At 41.7% G+C, this 9,884-nt stretch overlaps 1 pseudogene; it reads left to right on the top strand.

Moving 5' to 3' along the window:
- Nucleotides 1-4,433: 4,433 nt before the first annotated feature.
- Nucleotides 4,434-4,531, top strand: LOC120106694 (small nucleolar RNA R71; annotated as a pseudogene).
- The last annotated feature ends 5,353 nt before the right edge of the window (nucleotides 4,532-9,884 follow it).

Raw genomic sequence — 9,884 nt, forward strand, 5'->3', positions numbered from 1 at the left:
TACCGAAGGTTGCACCAATTTTGCTTTGTGGCTCAGTTGATGTCTAGGCAAGCTTTGTCCCTATAAGGGAGACAGATCATCTGTTCGAGGCAAGTAGTTTTTAAGTGGAACTTTTGCAAACACATCGTGACCCCCCCACTTACTTGGGAGCTTACCTGGTCAACTCAGTTCATTAGACCGGATTGGAGGCTTAGGTGCCCTCTTCAAACCAATTAGGAGCTGTCTAGTGATTTTAGGGCAAATACAAGGATTTGATGTATTTTTCTTTTACTGCATGCTTGATTGATCAAGTATTAGTTTATGCAAGAGAGTCGTTCTAGAGTACGCGACCTATTATCCTTTGACCCTGAAATAGAACGGACCCTTAGGAATATTCGAGCTGGAACCAAAACATTAGAATCATCCCCACCTCTTGAAATGGCTAAAGAACAACCAAAACTCTTGAGGGAGTACTTTACTCCCACCATTTACACTTCCCCATCTTGCATTCAATTACCTGAGGTAGTAGCTGTACAATATGAAATAAAGTCTAGTATGATCCAAATGCTCCCATCTTTTTATGGGCTCACCAACGAAGACCCATATAAACACCTAGATGAATTTTTTGAGACTGTCTGTTGGTGTTCCCCACAGCGGCGCTACGATCGCGGCGGAATCCGCATGCCGGGCCTGGTGCATCGCATACGCCAGAACAGGATCGGGTGAATTCAAAAATTTTCTGATTCAGAACGATTCAGAACCTTTTTGAATTCAGATGGGGACTAAACTAAGATCTAATAAGTAATTATGAATTGTTAAACTACCAGCAAATCAGAAATCTAAAAATTCAAATGAAGATCTCATCTTCACCTTTGTGCGGGTAGAAGAACACCGCAACCGATGATCGTGGTTTGGTTCCTTGTAGCCGCACGTGCGGCCTCTACAAGTATCCACACGAGATTGCTGAAGATCAAAGATGGGGCTTCACCGGGGTACTAGCTCCTTGCAAAAATCTCTCTTGGATGTAGAAGAAGAAGGAGGAAGAAATCACAAGGATCCCACCTTGTGCAGCCTTAAAAGGAAGAAGAAATGCTTTCTTTGTTTTGATTCTCTCCTTGCTGATTTAAAAATCCCAAAAAATTCCTCATTGCTGCCCCACGCCTGGGAGAAGAATTCTTGAAAAACTTGGGGCGTGGGGCTCCTTTTTTATAGGGTTCAAAACCCTAGGCGCCAAGGGTCCTAGTCCCACTAGGATTCCTTGGTGCCTCCCTTTTTTTAATTGGATGGCCCCTTGATTCTTGGAAAGAATTAAGGGGTGCCGGCTGAAAGCAAAGAAGGAGAGGGTGCCACGCCACTCCTTGCCCTATTGGCTGCCCCCTCTTGCCTATTTTGACCCCTCAAAATAAGGCATCAAGAGGAAGGCTCCAATAATAGGAAAAAGGCTGAATTAGGCAGGGTTTTTAGGGACTCGATCTAGCCAACTCTTGACTAGGATTTGAGTCAAATTTCTTTGGGTCAGACCCAACATAATTTGACTCAATTAATCAGCAATAAAAGACTTAATTATAATCTAATTATAATTATTTAATTCTTCCATTTAACTCACTAACTCTTAGTGGGTTATTTCGAACATCAATCTTATTGACAATTGACATTGTGATTCCAAATCACAATTCGACAATCCTAATAATCAGAACCCCTTATGTCCTAGGACAATTCCCTTTGGCACCATGAAGTGGCATTTCTCCCAATTCAGTATCAGGTTCTTTTCTATACACCGAGCTAAGACAGCTTGTAAATGTAGTAAACAATCATCAAAAGAATCGCCAAAAATAGAAAAATCATCCATGAACACTTCCAAAAACTTCTCGTTCATGTCTTCAAAAATACTGAGCATGCATCTTTGAAATGTTGCAGGTGCATTACATAACCCGAACGGCATCTGACGGAAAGCGAATGTACCAAAAGGACAAGTGAAAGTAGTCTTCTCTTGATCTTCTGGTGAAATCTCGATTTGGTAGTATCCGGAATAGCCATCGAGAAAACAATAAAAATTATGTCCTGCAACTCTTTCCAAAACTTGGTCTAGGAAGGGTAAGGGAAAGTGATCTTTCCTAGTGACCAAATTCAATTTTCGATAGTCAACACACATGCGCCAACTCGTGGGGACACGAGTCGGGACTAACTCACCCTGCTCATTTTTGACTACCGTCAGACCTGCTTTTTTGGGCACGACTTGAGTAGGACTTACCCACTTGCTATCGGAAATTGGGTAAATAATACCCACGTCAAGCAACTTGAGGACTTCTGCTTTAACCACATCTCTCATCATAGGATTCAACCTGCGTTGCATTTGCCTTGTGGTTTTGGCATTGTCCTCCAAATATATCCGGTGCGTGCAAATTAAAGGGCTAATCCCCTTCAAGTCTGCAATAGACCACCCTAAAGCTCCTCTATGATTCTTTAGAACACCAAGTAATTTTCTTTCTTGGGCATGATCAAGATCAGATGAGATGATTATAGGAAAAGTGTCATCGGATCCAAGAAAGGCATACTTGAGTTCCTTCGGTAAAGGTTTCAACTCGAGCTTAGGTGCTTGTTCATGGGATGGTACTATCTTTGCTCCTCGAGATGGCAAATATTCAAATTCCTCTATTCTTGGTCTCCACCCATTGACCATCATGACATCCAAGTTATCTAAAATAGGTGGGACCGTATCATCAGCAGTACCTTCAGAACACCAATCTATCAAACCATTGTCGGCCGATTCAGTAAATATTTCTTTTAACAAATATTCTTCCGCAATGGTTTCAACCCATTCAACTTCTTTACTTTCTTCATGATCACTGGGTTGTTTACCTATACTAAAGACGTTCAGTTCCAAGGTCATATTTCCAAAAGAAAGTTTCATGACACCATTCCTACAATTGATCAATGCATTAGAAGTTGCAAGGAATGGGCGTCCTAAGATGACCGGAATCTGAGATGGTGAATTGGAAGCCGGATGTGTTTCCAATATGATAAAATCAACAGGAAAATAGAACTTGTCTACTTGGACCAACACATCTTCGATAATCCCTCTAGGAACCTTCACTGACCTGTCAGCTAATTGTAAGGTCACAGTTGTTGGCTTCAACTCACCCAAACCGAGTTGCTCATATACCGTATATGGCAACAAATTCACACTTGCTCCTAAATCTAGCAATGCTCGCTCAATCCTAAAATTGCCAATGATGCACGAGATAGTTGGGCAACCTGGATCCTTATATTTAGGAAGAATGTTATGCTGTAAAATTGCACTCACATTTTCAGCCAGAAATGCCTTCTTCTTGACATTTAAACGACGCTTGACAGTGCACAAATCTTTTAAAAATTTTGCATAGGAAGGCACTTGTTTTATTGCATCAAGAAGAGGTACATTGATTTTTACTTGCTTAAAAAGCTCAAGAATTTCAGAGTTTGGTTCAAGCTTTTGCAAGGGCTTTAATCTTTGTGGAAATGGTGCAGGAAAAGGACATTCAATTTTTTCAGTAGATGTTGGTGCTTCAGTTTCTTCATTATCCTTTTCTTTTGTCTTGGGAGGGTCAGAATCCAGTATGACTTGTGTTTGTTCTGGGACTGGTCGGTCAATAATCTTTCCACTTCGCAAAGTTATTATACTCTTTGCTTGCTCTTTATGCGAAGTTGAAGATGATGCATTACTACCGCCATAGACTTGAGGATTAGGTTGTGGTTGAGCTGGTAGCTTACCTTTCTCTTGAGCACTTAAAACAGTGGTCAGCGTTGTCAGTTGATTTCTTAATTCATCATTGATTTTGGCTTGACCTTGCATGAAAGATTGCAAAGTTTCTTCGAGACTGGATTTTTGAGGGGGTGGGTGTGCATAATGAGGTTGCGGAGGTGGAGGAGTTGGGTTATATACTTGTTGAGGTTGGTCATTCCTCCACCTGAAATTTGGATGGTTCTTCCATCCAGGGTTGTAAGTACCCGAAAAAGGATTATTGAAAGATTTTTGATAGGTATTCATAACATTGGCCTGATCGTGCAAGACTTCCTTGAATGCGGGTATTGTGGGGCAATCAGTGATGAGATGGCCAGGCATCTCGCAAATCCTACAACACTCGCTGTTATGTTCTACGGTCTTGACGGGTTCAATCCTTCTAAGTTCAATTTCCTCTACCTTCCTAGTAAGGGCTGCCATTTTAGCTTGAATATCATCCTGAGTATTAAGGTTGTAAAGGCCCCCGTGTGGAATGCTAGTAGTCTTAGGCAAAGGTTTATTCACTCTATCCCCTGTATCCCATAATTGTGCAGTCTCTGCGAGAGAGTCTAAATAGTCCCATGCCTCATCGGGTTGCTTTTCCAGAAATAGACCATTGCACATAGTCTCTATAAATTGTTTCAACTGTGGGGACAACCCTTCGTAAAAGAAACTAATGGTTCTCCATGTTTCAAACCCATGATGAGGACAAGAGAGAAGCAAATCTTTAAATCTCTCCCAGCATTCATAAAATGTTTCATGGTCTTTTTGCTGGAAATTACTAATGTGCCTTTTCAAAAAGTTAGTCCTTTGTGCGGAAAAGAATTTTTTCAAGAATTCTCTTTGCATATCATGCCATGTTCCTAACGATTTTGGTCTCAAGGAGTTCAGCCATGTTTTGGCTTTATCCTTCAAGGAAAAAGGAAACAAGGTTAATTTAAGGACATCTTCCGATACATTTGGCACTCTAAATGTGATACTAATTTCCTCAAAATTCTTAAGATGAAGATAAGGGTTCTCGGATTCCATTCCATGATACTTTGGCAGCAATTGAATTACTCCTGGTTTGATTTCAAAGTGTCCTACATTTTCAGGAATAATCATGCATGAAGGTTGACTAGTCCTAGTGGGATGTAAGTATTGTCGAAGTGTCATAACTGGGGGTCTACCTTCATTACCATGGTGACTTCCTACATCATCAGCCATCTCACCAGATCTGAGATTTTGCGAAAAAGTTTCAATAATGTGATCTAAGGAATTGTCAAAAGGTTGTCGACTCAGACGTCCAGTGTTGTCCCTATTCCAACCTAGCATACAAAATTTCAGAGTTTATTTATTTGTTTGTTTTTTTTTTTGTTTTTTTTGTTTTTTTAATGATTACCCTTGATCTTTTCTTAAAGTTCTTATCAATTTTCAAGTAGCAACAAGGGTTAATGAGATATGATGATAATAAAATTTTGATTCACAGAAAATTCAAAGCAGACAGCAGCAAAGTTTATATTACTTTAATGGTCGTAAAAGTATCCGAATATCAATCAGACCATTCAGATGAAAGAAACATGTGTCCTACAGCAGCCGACGAAATTTGAGTGCAATCAGACGGTGGATTACTCAGATATCAGAGTTTGATGCAGACTGTGCAGGAAATAAAAACAGCAGAATTTTTTTTTTTTTTTGAAAGAAAAAGACTAAATAATAAGATACTGATTAAATCTAAAATTATACTAATAAATCAGCCGTTCCCCGGCAACGGCGCCAAAAACTTGATGCAAAAATAAAATTGTTCTCCCAAGTGCAGGAGAATCGCACAAGTAGTAAAATCTCGGGAGTCCGAGGTCGAATCCTCAGGAAACGAAATATATATTAGATTATTTAATATAATTTTAGATTAATTAATTCAATAAATTCGTGGATTAAGATGGTGTTTTGATTTTCAGAAATTAAAAACAAAGAATGATATGCAACTAAACAAAGTTCAATGAAATAAAGATGGTAGGGATCTGGAATCCCCCTTAATGATATTGCATCCAAGAAATAAACTCTATGGTTTTTGATTAAAAATGAATGGTAGGATAGATCTAATCATGGTATATGTTTCATGAACATATGAACTCAATTTCTAAGCATTCATCGTGCTTTCTACGTCTACGACGAATCAAATACTAAAGCAATCCATATATCAATAATCATAATCCATTAAAGAGCTATCTACGAAATAACTATGCATGGATCAAAAACATATCAGTAAATATGATTCATGGAAGGCAAAAGTTTAGAGTTTACTTCAAAGAGCAATACATCAAAGGTTCCTCCATCTCCCTCCTAAGAAATCAGCCACCCATTTTAAAAATTAGTCCCCCTTTCATTTTCCTCTTTTCCTTTCTTTTTCTTTTCGAAAACAGGGGAGGCCCTGTTTCCTCTCTCTGTTTTTTTCTTTGAATGGGGACTGAGGCAGCCTCTGTTTTTCTTCTCTTTTAAACCCCCCGAGAGCCTCCCTTCCCTTCCCAGCCGAGAGGGACATGCGGTGGAGATGGCCGGATGAGATGAAATCCTGGGAGAAGGGGATGGACGTGGACGGCTAGAGATGCTCGCGGACGGAAGGATGAAGCTGTGGATCCGGAAGAAGTGGATGGATGCGAACGGGAGATGATCGCTGATGCTGAGATCACGGGATGCCGGGATCTTCGGACGCGGACGTGGCGGATGGGTGCGAGGAGGATCGTTAGGACGCACGGACGCGGGTGATGCCTCGCAGGATGCTGGAAACTCGGACGATTTGCTGGATGATCACCAAGCTGGAGATGAATCTTGGACTCAAGAGGCCTGGACGGATGGAGCTTGATCGTTGGAGCTGGGACGCGTGGACTGCGAGGAAGACGGAAGCCGCAGACGTGAACAGATGCTGAGATACGGGATGCCGACCTACACGCGGACGGATGAAGCTGAAGCGCGTGAGAGGATGCTTCACGGGCGCCGGGAGCTGATAGCAGAAGCTTGGGATCTCAGGACGTTGGGAGGTTGGGTGGTCATTCGAAGCATACATCCCGGCTGAGAGCTGGATCTCCGGACGCGTGAAGGAAGCTGATCACGGACGTGGCATGCTGGGATGAGGTGCGGACGAGGCGTGCGCTCGTGAGGAACTCGGACGTGGACGCTTAGATGAAGTCGGATGGAGCTTGGATGCAGACATGGAAGCTTCACGGGCGGATCACGATCACGGAGCTGGGAGGCGCTGTGAACCGAAATCACGGGTGATGAACCTGAGACGCTGGCGCTGAGATCACGGAACTGGGAGCTTGATATGACATGGTGGATGGATGAACTTGGGCTCGCGGGCGAAGCGGACTCATATGCAGAGAAGATGGACTCGAAATGCTGGCCGCAGGATGAGATTTGGGTGCTGGGAGGTTGCACGGACGCGATGAGAGATCACACGCTGGGCTCGTAGAAGACTGAAGCTGCAATGAAGTGGACAGCTGATCTTGACCTCCTTCTAGTGTGCAACTGGGGTTGACACAAGCGGTTGGCTGATCACCTGCAGTGATGCATATTTTTGGACCCAATGTGCATTTTAGCTTAATTTCCGATCACCTGCACCCTACAAAAATATAATATTAATACAGCACTTCTATAATCATTTGTTAGCAATAATACTAATTTGAGTGATGTGTAGATTGCACTTTTGTGCTCTCATCATCTACCTTTGGTATCATAGATTAGGTCATATTAACAAGAACAGGATGAACAGGTTAAGTAAAGAGGAATTCCTCGATGTTAATGATTGTAAATCATTGACAACCTGTGAATCATGCCTTCTTGGTAAAATGACCAAATCACCTTTTACTGGATAAGGTGAATGAGCCAGTGATTTATTGACCCTTGTACATTTTGATGTATGTGGGCCAATGAGTACAAATGCTAGAGGTGGATATTCATATTTCATTACGTTTACAGACGATTTTTCTAGATATGGTTATGTCTCTTTAATGAGACATAAATCTGAATCATTTGAAATGTTCAAATTATATCGTAATGAAGTAAAAAAATAAACTGGAAAGAGTATTAAAACTCTTCGATCAGATCGAGGAGGTGAATACCTCTCCAGTGAGTTTTTGACATATCTAGGAGAGAATGGGATTCTTTCCTAATGGACTCTTCCTGGTACACCGCAATATAATGGTGTGTCAAAAAGGAGAAATCGAACTCTATTAGGCATGGTTCGATCCATGATGGGGTTTGTTGATTTGCCCATATTCTTTTGGGGATATGCATTTGAGTCAGCCTGTTATATACTTAATAAGGTTTCAAGTAAATCTGTGAATAAAACACCACATGAGATGTGGATGGGACGGAAATCGGTACTCTCTCACCTTAGAATTTGGGGGTGTCCGGCATACGTCAAATGTTTGAAGACAGACAAACTTGAACATAAGTCTGATAAATATTTCTTTGTTGGTTACCCTAAATAAACTAAAGGATATTACTTCTACTTTGCTGAAGAACAAAAGTTGTTCGTAAGCAATAGAGCAATTTTCTTAGAGAAGTAATTACTTGGTGAAGGAACAAATAGCTCTAATGTTGAGCTTAGAGAAATACAATTTGTAGAAGATCCGACACCATCTACTGAACCAATTGAGTCGGATTTGATTAGATCAGATCCAGAACCCATATTAGATGCACCATTAAGGTGATCGGGTAGAGTACCATGTCAGCCGGATAGATACTACGGTTTTTTGGTCCGAGACGGAAATCCTATCGAACTTGATGAAAACAATGAGGATCCGATCATATATATGGATTCAATGCAGAGGTATGACTCTGATAAATGGCTTGGAGCCATACAATCCGAAATGGAATCCATGAAGGTCAATGATGTATGGACATTAGTTGACCCACCCAAAGGGATTAAACCCATAGGGTGTAAGTGGATATTCAAAAGAAAATGGAGTGCAGACAGAAAGGTAGACCTATAAAATCCGTCTGGTTGCCAAGGGATATCGTCAATGTTATGGTATTGATAAGTGCTAAATAATACATAGATTAACCTCTTTCTCATAGCACTTATCACTATTTTAATTCACATATTTTGTAAATTTAACCATAAAAGATGTGTTTCCTTGCATGATTGTATTTTAATAAATTATTAGAGATAATTTAAGTTTGATTTGATTATATATTGTCGAGCCTAATATATACAGGTCAAGTCAAACCCAATTGGATGATGCCTAAACCCACACTGCACTATTTTACAAGTCCACATCCAATCGAGTTCAACCTCTTGTTCATGTTCCAACCTTCTTTCCCAAAATCTCCCACGTTGCACTGTTTGAGCCCGTATCATGTCTATGGATTAGTCTTCATCCCAGTGGAAATCAGCCATTCAAGTCATCCCATCATCCATGAATTAACTCCCCTGCTTTACATCTCTTCCACGCGTCTCTCTTCTAACTCCTCCACATCCTTCCCAGCTCCCGTGTCCCACGAACAAAACCAAGACATCAGCCGAATCTAGACTCGCCTTATCTATGGATTCACCCCAGCATCCAAGCCAATCGACAACCCACTCCTTCCAGCCGAATCCAAACCTCCACGTCCTTCCCAGCTCCCATGTTCCCCAACATTCATCTAGAACCGAATCTAGATTAGAACATCAACATCCCCTATTTCTCCGCATCCTTTTTCCGTCCGCGATCGCATCCATCATCCAGCTGCTCAACCGCATGCATCCCGGCATTCCGGATTGACGACAAGCCAATCTCCTCCGGATTACGTCCACGAACAGATCCAAGCTTCATCCCTTCCGCTAGTTCCCAAGGTTATCCTCTCACATCTTCCTCTGCTTTGGAACCAAGTCCCAGATCCCATCTTTTCCATGATCAACTCCAAGAACAAACTTCCTCTTCTTCTGGATCGATCTCACGTTCATTCCGTTTGTAACCGTCCTTATCCCAAAGCCAGTCCCATGCTCCATCCCACGATTAACCTCTTCAATCTCCCTCCGCGTTGTAACCATGTCACCTTCTTCCCAGATTTCCTCTCAGCCGCTTCCCAAATCGAGATCCTCACAATCTTCTTCCGGATTCCTCTCTCCCACGATCGTAATCCAGTCATCCGCAGCCTTCCTCCCAGCTCACGAATCTGTCCG

Source organism: Phoenix dactylifera, chromosome 4 (genome assembly GCF_051530095.1).
Source record: "Phoenix dactylifera cultivar Ajwa chromosome 4, Ajwa_hap1_PhDact_Kaust_v1.1, whole genome shotgun sequence".
Taxonomy (NCBI): domain Eukaryota; kingdom Viridiplantae; phylum Streptophyta; class Magnoliopsida; order Arecales; family Arecaceae; genus Phoenix; species Phoenix dactylifera.